Source organism: Castor canadensis, chromosome 13 (genome assembly GCF_047511655.1).
Source record: "Castor canadensis chromosome 13, mCasCan1.hap1v2, whole genome shotgun sequence".
In the NCBI taxonomy this organism is placed as follows: Eukaryota; Metazoa; Chordata; class Mammalia; order Rodentia; family Castoridae; genus Castor; species Castor canadensis.
This window is the reverse complement of record NC_133398.1, coordinates 47932332-47945513: the sequence shown is the minus strand read 5'-3', so window position 1 is coordinate 47945513 and position 13182 is coordinate 47932332.

Here is a 13182-nt window from a genome sequence, read left to right as displayed (position 1 = left end):
ATCCCAATAATATGACAGTAGAAATCTACAAAAGATGGAAACTGAAAAATTCACAAATATATGTAAATTAAGCAATAGACTTCTTAACAATCAATGAGACAAAGAAGCAGTCAAAAGGCTACTAAAAAAATCTTGAGAAACAAGAATGGAAATACCGGAAACCAAAACTTACGTGATTTAACAAATATGTTTCAGGAGGGAAGTTTATAATGATAAATGCCTCCATTAAGAAGAAAGAAAGATCACAAATAAAAAACTGAGAAACTAAAGAAAGAAAATCAAACCAAGAATAAATTTAGCAGAAAGAAGGAAATAATAAAGATCATGAAAGAAACAAAGGAAATGGAGACTCGAAAAATAACGCAAATAATCAATGAAATTATTACTTTTGAAAAGACAAAATATGTGGCTGAATTGACTAAGAAAAAAAAGAGAAGAGTCAATTCATAAGTAAAAGAGGATACATCAAAACTGATTTCAAAATAAAAGGATTACAAGGGACTAATATGCACAATTACATGCCAACTAATTGGATAACTAGAAATAAGTTCCTAGACAGAGACCACCTACCAATACTGAATCATGAAGAAATAGAAAATCTGAACAGGCAAAATACAAGTAACTGAATCTATTATAAAAGTTGTGCCATGAAAGAAAAGCCTAGGAATGAATGGTTTCACTGGTGAATTCTACTAAACATTTAAAGAAGAATAAATGCCAAGTCTTCTAAAAAAAATTGCAGAGAAAAAAACATTTCCAAACCTATATTCTGAAGCCAGCATTACCTTGATACCAAAACCAGACAAGGACAGTATGAGGAAAGAAAATTATAGGCCTATAGCCTTGATGACTATAGATGCAAAAATCTTCAGCAAAATACTAGCAAATTGTGTTCAATATCATATTAAAAGAATCATTTGCCATGGTCAACTGGGATGCAAAGATGGTCCAATGTATGTGAATGAAAAAAATGTAACATATCACATTAAAAGACTGAAGTTAAAATCTCATAATCATCTCAGTAGAGGCAGAAAAGGTATTTGACAAAATGTAATAGATAGAATATATCAAAATTATTTTTTAATTGGAAATGTTCGTGCATATAGTTCTCAAGATGAGGTTAATCTCTATTTAAAAATAAATGCATTAACCTAACTTTTAATACATTTTATATCAAATAAGAAAAATTCCAATTTTACTAATTTTTGATGGAGTTACTTATGGTATTAAGTTGTGAATATAGCTGGGTGCCTGTGGCTCACATCTGTAACCCTAGCTACTTGGCAGGCTGAGATCAGGACAATTACTGTTGAAGGCTAGCCCTGGCAAATACTTTGTGAGACCCTATCTCCAAAATAACCAGCGCAAATGGACTGGAGGAATGGTTCAAGTGGAATCACTTTGCAAGTGGAAAGTCCAGAGTTCAAATTTCAGTACCACCACATAAACAAACCAAACCAAAACTGTGAATCTTACAATGCGCCTATTTTTCCTGTTAATGGAGAACAATGAATGGGTCTTTTCTGTTTTTGTTTAAAAACTTTTGATTTTCCCTTAATCCAAAAACTCCCAAACAGCATCTTCATGCTCTTTCCTCAAATTCCTTTGCACTTACGTTCCTCTGCCTGGGATGTTCTGACACACATAGTGACTTCTCCTCTCTTCCATCTATTTTTTTTAATTTGTTTGTTTGCTTTTGGGTTTTTTCACCAGGAATTTCTTTATTTCTTTCTTTTTTAAATGTTATGCTGTTAGCTGTTAGCATTTACAAAGGTTCTTACAATGTATCAAATTTATCATACTTGAATTCACTCCCTGCACTGCTTTCTGTCATCCCCCCTCCCCTGATTCCTGGAACAGTTTTAAGAGGTATCATTTTTGCATTACATACGTATGGGTACATTATTTGCAGGATGTTCATCCTCCTACCTTTTTCCTGCCACCTCCCCCATCCCACTGGTGCCAATTACCTCCCCAACCTGTTCCACCCTCCTGTTCTCCGATTTTGTAGAAGAAAAGACATAAAAGATAAAAAAGAGAAACATAGCATTTTTGCTAGTTTGAGATAAAGACAGAAGCTCTCAAGTTCGGCCTCTCACCTCTCTGACCACCTAAGTATTATCGATTCTTTTAGTCTTTTATGATGTCTTTACTGCTTACCCTGCTAAAAGAATATATCTTAAATATTCTGCTCTCTCTCTCTCTCTCTCTCTCTCTCTGTCTCTCTTTCTCTCTCTCTCTCTCTGTCAGGTAACAGAAGTTCAGTAGCTTGATTGTAGTATCATATATCATGCATTATATGTTTATATAAAACATCATATTGTGCACCTTAAATACATATACTCATTTTTTTCATTTACCAATTATACTTAAATGAAACTGGGGGATAGGGGGAGTCCCAGAGCAATATTAGTTTCAATGGTGGAGTTCTTGGATTAATTCCATTAATATTATCTCACATTGTAGAGCATTTATCATATGCCAACTGATAAGCATCAGGAATACAGAAGTCATGTTCCTTATCCTTGAGGAGATCTTTATGTGCCAAAAAACACGCCCAGTTTAACAGTATTTTCAGGAAAGAAAAAAGAAGGTAACTCTGGAAAAATATTCTGAGTATTTTATTTTAGGAGGACCTTTTTTGTGAAAGATTGTGGGCCAGTGTTCTAGTACAGACCAACATGCTCAGAGGGAAGCTGGAACTCATTGTTTGTGATTCTTGAGTTTTGTTTTCACAAATTCCAGTTGTTTCTGGGTACTTCTTTCTCTTTAGACCCACTTTAGTGTATAAATCCACTGCTATCTTCTAAGATCTTTTTGTAGTGACTGCCATGTTCTATCTCTTCATCACTTGCTCTATAATCTCTATGGGTCAGCCATTCAAACTTATTTCCTTGTCAAATGTTGCTGTCTTGTTCACTCACCAGGAGTTTCCCATTTCATTCTTTTGATGGTTTCCCCAGTGTAAATTATTGTAGATTCATCTTGTTTCACTATCCCTCTATGGCAGATGTCCACTTACTTTTGAATCACATAAATTAGTCTTCATTAGAATTACTTAAATACACATGACTGGAATTTTTCAAAATGTATTTGATATTTTAGTTTTATCGTATATGCACATTTGTATGTATATGAGAACTTAGCTATTTAAGCGTGGGTATAACCCTGGAAGGATTTCTTAGGTTTCTGTTTCTTTTTTCTTTCTCTGAAACTTTTCACTTCAAATAGAGTTTTAATTGTATTGGCTCTAAGTGAATGTAAACCAAGTTAGTATTGAATCAGCAGATGGAAAAATCCTTATCATTGAACAATGAAGCAACTTGAATTCTTTTTTCCTCTTTTTGCCATCTGGTATCTGTACTCATATTTGAAACATTAACCATTCAGAAAAGAGTTGTTTTTTTTTGTATCCAGTAAGCAGAAGTTTTCTCTGAAAGACTGGTGCTTATCTTTACAGAAAAAAGATAAAATGCTATAAATACAAATGGAGCCCTGAACTAATATTTGACAGTCACATAAAAGCTTAAGAAAATGCACAGTACAAAGTGAGTCTAAGGAGATGCCATTTTCAATTTATTTTCATGATCTAATTCTGCCTTGCTTGTAAAGGTTAATCTAAATCCAGCAGAACCAAGCTGTCCACCATTCTCTTGTTATAGGTGCTGTTACATTATTCTAAGCACAACATAGTTCTTGTTCACAACCTAGTTGTTATTTTTCCCAATTGTAGAAGATATGATTTTTTTCATGTGACCCTCAAATTATCAGTGGTTGTCATAGTGTCTATAATGGTAAAATTTTTCAGCAAAAAATTTTCCCAGAAAAAGAATTTATAATATTTGTTTTAAAAATAATAATAAAATACTTTTAACCTCTATTTATTCAAATAACCTTGTAGATTATCTTTTTCTGGATATCCACATAGTTATTGTGGAATGAAAGCCTAATGACCTAAAATAGTTTGAATATTAATTTAAATACTAGTCTAAGGAAAAAACTATCTGACATTCAAAACTTTGCCTCCAAGTCAAACATTACAATTCTGGTAGCTATGATTTTCCGAATTTCTGGTGTTTTTATTATGCCCCAAACTGATTACCTGTATTTTTATAAGTTTTTTGAGCATGTACAAAAACATTAAATAATTAATGTGGTCATTCTTTTGTACTTGATGACAAATCCTCAGTCTAAGTCTAGCTCTTTTTTTTTATTTTTTATTTTATTTTATTTTTATTTTTTTCCTTTTTCTTTTATTATTCATATGTGCATACAAGGCTTGGGTCATTTCTTCCCCCTGCCCCCACCCCCTCCCTTACCACCCACTCCACCCCCTCCCTCACCACCCCTCCTCAATACCCAGCAGAAACTATTTTGCCCTTATTTCTAATTTTGTTGTAGAGAGAGTATAAGCAATAATAGGAAGGAACAAGGGTTTTTGCTGGTTGAGATAAGGATAGCTATACAGAGCATTGTAAGTCTAGCTCTTTTAACATGTGGGATATTTGTTGTCCCTTTTCAAATTTGTTTACCTTAGTTGTAGACTTTGAAGACTGTTTATTCATTCCTGTAGTTGTGCTTCCATTTGTGGAGTTAACAATAATGCCGGGTTTGTGGATGAGTGGACCAATGCCAGATTTTGCCTATATGGATACCTCAGAGCATCCTATCAACTATTCTTTAGATTTAGAAATAATTTGTTCACAGAACAGTTTGATTGACAAGATTAAGAAGATTACAAATAACACTTATTAGGTAAAAGTTAGAGGCCTTCCTGTATAAACTTGAACCTTTATCCATCAACTTAATCTTCCTCTTGTCTAGTTACTTGGCTTTAAGACAGTGCCTTATCTTTCTTTCCTAATTGGTATTTCAGGTGTTAAGTAGCTTTTGGGCTCAGGGCGGGTGGTGATGTGCTCACCTTAATCATGCTAGGGGCAGAGAATTGAGATTGTTCTTAGTAGCTTCAGGAAAGGTGCCACAGGAACCTGGCTTTATCCCTTGTCCCTCAGCATCCTGAACTCTTCACAGAAGATCTCAGGTTCCAGTGAGTTTGAAAACTATTTCCTCAGCAATGGTGTTAGTTGCTCACTTCCTTTGTGGCCTGCCATGACTGTTACTTAATTATCCCTGTTTCAGTTTCTTTACTCAGTTTGGTCAACAACACTTTTCTCCTTTATGGCCTCTGCATTGTTGGCTTCTATCACTTTATGGATTCTTCAACTTCTATCCTCACTGGCTTCCACTTCTCCCTACATCTTGCATTCTCCCCACCCACACAGGTTGAGTGGGATTGATGGGTTACCATGTGGGAGAGAGTAACATTGATCTCATGTCTGACTCACTTGAGAGGCCACAAGTCTTCATGTGACTTTGAGTCAAATACCACCCGACATTAGAACAAGAAAACCAAAAACCTATATTAAAAACATTATTTGTCATTTGACTTAATGTCATGATCTCTGATTATTGCTCATTTCAACTCTGGGAGGTAGGCAAATAATACCCTTATTCCTGGTTTACAAATAGGAAAACAAAGACTTAGAATAGTTAAATACTGACAGAGCTAGGCTAGAAACTCAGCTCTGTGTAACTATAAAACTGTGCCATTACCATTCTGCTATGGTAGAGGCCAGGTTACAGAATCGTATTATTTGTAGGGCATGGATGCCCTCAGAAGGGGTCTGTAGGCATGAGAAGCCCTGAGGCTTTTTAGGAGGGTGGTTTCTTGAACATATACCTTTCAGTACACTTAATTTCCTGCCTCACAATGGGGACAGACACATGTATCTTATTACACACAGTTTCTTGGGGGATTGAAGATGTAAAGCAAAATTATTTTTTAAACTTCAAAGCACCGTGTAATGAGAGAAATGGTACTGAACTTGGAATAGTATGAACTGGAGCTTGTATCCCAGCCCTGGAACTTACTGACTTTTAAATTTGGGGCAGATCACTATTTTCTTTATTCATTTTTAAAATTAGCAAATCTTAATTTTAAAAAGATAATCATGTAAATGCAATTAAAAAAACCCACTAGGTTAGTTAGATTATTTTGATAAAAGGGTTAGCATTTGATCTGAATCAAATATATTAATGACATTTTTTTTCATTGTTTTCCATCCCTTAGAAAAAAAGAAAACCTATTAATTGAAGTATAACCCACACACAGAAAAGTTCAGAAATAATCCGTTTCGCTTCAATTAACTTAGAAAGAACTCATTTGTGAAACTACCAACACTGCTTGCTTCCCTGGATTCAAATCCCTGAACCCTTTCTATTCCCAGAACTGACCGCATTTTGACTTGCAACACATGGATAATTTGGCCTGTTCTTTTTTTAGCTTAAGTAAATAATGTTATACATAACATATTTGTTCCTGGCTTCTTCTGCTACATTGTGTTTGTGAGGCTCAATGTATGAATAGACCATAATTTATTTATTTAATGGACACTTGGGTTGTTTTTCATTTTCAGCAACTATAAGTAATGCCACTATGAATGTTCTTGAGTTGCTTTTGGGTTAATGTGTACGTTGGTAGTGTGTATCTGTTTGTTGTTTGTAACACTAGCTCATCCTTGATAATTCCAGTTATTTTTTGAATCCTGATGGTTGTGTGGAGATATGTCTTTACTGTACCTGAACTACTAATGAAGTTGAGCTCATGTTAATGTAATTAACAGCATTTTGAATATCCTCTTTTGGGAACAACTTTTTATAGTTGCTTGTCCATTTTTCCTACCAAATACTAGTGCTTTCTTATTGAGAGTTTGGAGTATTTTATTTATTGAGCCTTTTTTTTTGTGGTACTGGGTCTTGAACTGAGGGCCTACACCTTGAGCCACTCCACCAGTCCTTTTTCGTGATGGGTTTTTCCAAGATAGGGTCTTGTGAACTATTTGCTTGATCTGGCTTTGAACAAACTGTGATCCTTCTGATCTCTGCCTCCTCAGTAGTTAGGATTATAGGAGTGAGCCACTGGCACATGGCTATTGAGTCCTATTTTTATTATACGGGTTGTAATTTCGCCCCCTCATCTGGTGGTTCCCCTTTTTACTCTTTTAGCAATATTTTTTAGTAAAAAGAAATTCTTAATTTTAATGTAGTTCAATTTATTGTTTCTTCTTTCTGCTTATTGCTTTTTGTCCTCTGAGTAGTGTTTCTTCACCTTAAAGTCATCTGGAAGATTCACTTGCATTATCTACCAGAAATTTTATTAATTTTACTTCCATGTTTAGAATTAAAGTTCCTCTGGAATGGATTTTTGGGTATGGTGTGAGACAGGAATCCACCTGTGACATTTTTCTATGCTTTTTTGAGCCTAAGTCCTCTGTGCTTTAGGAAAACAGATGAGATGATAACCTCAGGAAGATATACCACTTCCCATACATTTGTCTTCTCTATTTGTATTGTTTTTCCACACAATACTACATTTCCCCCACTTCTATCCCATTGCTTTTGAGCATATTTGAGAGTCATGATTCATTTCTTAAATAATCTTTTAGAACTGTTACTAAGGGAATGAGGACTAGACATTCTACAGTGCCATTGAAGAGCAAGAACAGTTGGAGCAGAGCTCTTCCTTCCATTCTCTGCCATATCACTAGCCTGTCAGTTTGAGCCCAGGATCACCTGTAATGCCTGAACTTGATCAGTAATGACATCACTTCCATTTGATGGGAATGATATTAAAGATGGAAAGAGGCTTTTCCTAAAAAGGAGCTTGCTAATATTTTGAAGCAAGATTTGACAGGTATTGTGTAAGGACAGGGGTGATTCTTGACTGTGTAGAAAAGAATGGCTACTTAAGTGCTTGTTGACATCTTTTATTTTCTAAGAGCTTACATGGGCTAGATGAAATTCACTAACGATAAAAGTTACATTATTAGTAGATGATCTGTCATGGAACAGGTATTCTTCAGATTTATTTTCTGATATTATTTACAAACTAAACACTGTTAGAAACTCAAACTTTTGGTTCAGTGATGAAAAGGTTGGGTTAGAGAATGCCCAGCTGGTGACTTGCAGTGAAGACTTGCACACATTTCTCATGGCTGTATTGGCATATCTGTTATATTATGGGCCCCTGCTGTGGTGATTGCAATGATACTTTTATGAATCTTTGAACTGTGTCATCTTTGTTTATTTTAAAAACACTTACATTACTTTAGTTCACAATTATAAATATCTTTCCCTTTTTTTACATTCTAAAATAGACTGCAAAAAGAGAAGAGCTATCCAAGAGGAAAGGCCTATGTGAATATGTCACAGGCAGAAACCATTCAAGATTTATTCCTCCTCTGCCTCCATGGAAGAGCACTGTTTTCAAATCTTTGTGCAGTCTGCAGCCTTTGAAGGATGCATTAATAAAGGTACACTCCTTAGGAAGACAGGGAAAGGTCAACCAGTGCTTCCTAACTAGTTTAAAAAAAACTTCAGTCTTCTAAAGTTATGTGGTCATATGCATAGACATAATTGTTAAGAGCTCACCCTACAACTTAATAGAAAATTCTGTACTTTTTCTCTAGCATATGGCCTTTTAAAATGTCAGTAACTTTGTTAATTCCAAGCCAATTATTTTCATACTTTTCAAAGCATGATCTCATACTGGTGTTATGTATCTCTGTATTGGCAAACCACAAAGCATGTGCACACGCACACACATACGCACATTTACTCACTACTTTCACTTCCTAGGACCATGCTATTTTACTTACTACTTAAATTTAATGTATGCAAGTTTGGTCAATGTTAAAATGATGGTGGTAAAAAGATGAATAAGAAAAAAAGACATGGATCCTGACTTTAATAAGACTCATATGTGATAAAATATATATGCTGATCAAAAGTTTGAGCTATGGGCTACAGTATTTTCACTTGGAATATTCAGAAAAATACTACTTAGCACCTAAAATTATATCCAGCCTATTTAAAAAATTTCTTCAGTTCTGATTCTGACGGCTATGTTTGGGTGTAAATTTATAATAAAGAGAAGACCTCTGCTTTCAAGATACAGCAATATGCCACACTTTTTCACTTTGCATAGATTCAAAATCATGAGGCTACTCAGGAAGATAATTTTTATTGTTATCAGCTATTGCTTAATCTCATTGCTTCTTTCTGTATTAAAATAGAATTTTATCCAGGACTTCAAATGTTTCTTTTCTGGTACTGAGGAAGTAGATGACCTTTATTGGAACTGGGAGAGGAATACTCATAGAAAATTACTCTTTTATAAAAAGAATGAAAGTTCCTATGTCCTTTGAATTCTGAATAGGTATGGCTTCATCTAACTAGTGAACCTGTAAAATCTTGACACCATTGCATGTCTTCTTTCTGAATACAGGGATATAAAATTAAATTGTTCATTATTATGACACAATATCAGTGGTTTTCTTTTGACTAGGAAGCAATCAAATGAATGGATGCCTAACATGAAGATTTTGCAGGATCTGGAGATTTCAGTAAATTAAAAATAAGCATAGACAATAGCAGAATGTTCCTGATCATCATGAGAGTCATAGGGATGACCATATAAGGTCAAGACATCATTTCATCAAATCCATTGATGGATTTGATATAATTCTGCTCAAAGCCCCATGTTAAAATTAATCTAGAATAGGGAAAAACAAGACAAGAAAATACTGATAAAAATAATAATAGATGGAAGGCTTATCCTCTGAGCTATTAAAACTAGAACAATTCAATGATTAAAAGTTAATCTAATTGATGTATTAGTAGTGAATTTTAATAAACATGTATTTGGATACAATATTAGAATCTATCTATACCTTTAAAATATCATTAAAATATGTATTTGCATATGTATATATGCAATTATCATCTTTGTATGTTGAGAACATTTAATAAGAAAATATGCAGCAATCATATGAAAAGATCTATGTAATTGTACTGCATGATATAAAATGTTATTAAAGTATGTCCCTTGGTGAAAAAAAGCTTATAGGAAATATAAATTTATCTTACATAACCTGTAATATACTAAACATAAGGTAAGTATTCAATGACTGCTTTTTAAATGAATGTGTATATATGAAATGAATATTATAAGAAATTGGCTTATATGATTATGGGGGCCCGCTACTTGCTGTCTGCAAGCTGGAGGTCCAGGAAGCCTGGTGGTGGCATTCTAAGAACCAGAACAAGAGCACATGTTGATGGTAAAAATCCTAGTACAGGATAGAAGAAGACTGATATCTCCGTTCAATCAGACGGAGTGAAGTCCTCATTCTCCACTTTTTATTCTGTTCAGACTCTCATTAATCTGTAGGATGACCACTCACATTGGGGAGAGCAATTTGCTTTACTGAGTCCACTGATTCAAATACTAATCTTATCTGGAAACCCTTGTAGAGACAATCAGAAATAAAAATTAATCTGGGGCACCCTAGTCTGGTTGACACATAAAATTAACCAATACAGTAGAGAAACAAGGACAGGAAAAACTTTGAAAATTTCCACATAACACACTGGCAAGACAGAGAATAATTAGAAAAAATATCTCTCAGAAAATAGTAACTCACAGAAGGAAAAGTGAGTTTGGGTTTTGATCAAATACTTTTTGTATATCCTTATTGTTTGGCAAATAGAACTATATCAGCTGGGAAACATTTGGCATTCCATGCATTAAATTCAAAGCAATAGGATATTGGGAAGACATGCATATTTCTAAAGGAGAATGAAACTTAGTTAGAGGGGGACTTAATGAGTGTTCTTCTTGATAAATGATTCATCAAAATCATTTCCAGCATGATTACTCATGAATACGGGAAGTCAAATTAATTCCAGGAATCAATCAATAGCATTTCTTGTTAGATCAATCTCCTCATGGGCTTCTGATCACTGTTCTGGATTTAAGTTTGTGATGTATAGTGTATTGTTTATTCATCTACTCCTTCAATAAATATTTATAAAATGCCTACTATGTGACACAATGGTGGTAGGTACTGCTGATTTAAAAGAAGATATGACTTTCCTTCTTTTCTCTGGAAAGGGAGTCTGGGGGCTGTTGGGAGGACACATTTTGGTATGTTTGAATAATATGATATAAAAGCAGTAGGTAGGCAAAGTTGTATGTAAATTATAAAATGTGTGTAGATTACATAAAATATAAATAGTGGTAAAGAGTTAAGACTAAATCCTAAGAGAAACATTTAATTTTTGGAAGTTTTTAAACAATAGAAGAACATGATCAGATTTGTGTTTTAGAAATGGCATTCCATCTACAGTGTAGAGCAGGTACTGAAATGAAGTAAGATTTAAAGCTGGGAGATCATTTGGGGTTGTTGTGATTTAGATAGATAAGAACACAAAAAGTGTAGAATTTTGAATGCATAATTATACATGAGTCATCAGTTTATTTAGATCTACTTTTAGATCCAGTTAAGTGATTTTGGTGATCATAACTTTGGCAATAGTAGTGGAGATGAAAAGGAATGAAAAATTTTGAAAGGCTTTGATGATTGGATGCACAGATGAGAAAAGGAAATGATCAAGCTTGATACTTAGCTTTCTGGCTTGAGCAATTAAGTGGGTAGATGGAGAATCTGTTCATTGGGATATGAAACCCAGGAGGAGGAGATATTTTGATGAAAATTTGGTAAGTGAGCTTTTTCACTTATGCAGGATTGAAGTGGTTGTGAAATATTCAAGTGCAAAGTTCAAGATAGTTGTAATTATCCTGCTTCTGGTGTGGATGAATTGTTTTTGGCAACTTTTGTCTCTAGCATCCTTGAGGATAAGCATAATGACCTACCAAATGTGGTTCCCAACATTGATAAAGATTTGAACCTGTGTAATAAATAGTCAAGTGAAGTCCTTGAAGTCCTGTTGTTTACCTGAAAATGAATGTGGGGCTATGTAGAACTCTTATTTCTTTTCCTCACTTTAATGTAGTACTTTTTTGGATAAAAATTTTCCTGGTGCTTTTACTATAATACTGAAACATGTGCTGCTTAGATAGCAGGTTACCTGGAAGGCCTTTAATTCTCTGGGGAGGATGAATTTTTGGTTGTGTGTGTAGGGTTTCTCTAATGTAGGTCAGTGTCTGAGCTCCCTTTGATTGTTAATCCATATAGTCTTGAACTGATTATGCAACACACTGAGGACCTACTAAATACAGTGTTTTAAAGTTCAACAGCAAATTTCTTTTCCCATTGTCCTTTAAATTTAAAAATGGCTTGAAGAAGAACGAAATGTTATCATTCGCTGGTAAATGGATGGAATTGGAGAACATCATTCTGAGTGAGGTTAGCCTGGCCCAAAAGACCAAAAATCGTATGTTCTCCTTCATATGTGGACATTAGATCAAGGGCAAACACAACAAGGGGATTGGACTATGAGCACATGGTAAAAGCGAAAGCACACAGGAAGGGGTGAGGATAGGTAAGACACCTAAAAAATTAGCTAGCATTTGTTCCCCTTAATGCAGAGAAACTAAAGCAGATACCTTAAAAGCAACTGAGGCCAATAGGAAAAGGGGAACAGGAACTAAAGAAAAGTTAGATCAAAAAGAATTAACCTAGAAGGAAATCAATGTGAGTCAACTCCCTGTATAGCTACCCTTATCTCAACCAACAAAAACGCTTGTTCCTTCCTATTATTACTTATACTCTCTCTATAACAAAATTAGAAATAAGGGCAAAATAGTTTCTGCTGGGTATTGAGGGGGTGGGGGGGAGAGGGAGGGGGCGGAGTGGGTGGTAAGGGAGGGGGTGGGGGTAGGGGGGAGAAATGACCCAAGCCTTGTATGCACATATGAATAATAAAAGAAAAAAAATAAAAATAAAAATGGCTGAGCAACTTTTTCTTATACTTTTCATGAAAATAAAGAAATAAATGACTTCCAAAGAATATAAAAATCACACTACTAGGAAAGTTTTAGACAGTTATCAAATGACTTACTCCAGGAGATAACAATAGAGACTGTTTTGTAATCTAAAACAGCGTTTTCTATTGTAAGCACTGTAATTACTATTTACAGCTAGATTATAGGGAAATCTGTGGGTGTCATGGAATTCAGTTTTAGAATTATGGAAACTCTGGTTGCATAATTAAAGGGCTAGTTAGTAAATTCCCTCCTATTTTCTAACCTATTTAAGTAGATCATATATGTGCCAATATTTCTTTGCTAACTATGGTAAAGGAGACAACCAACTTTAA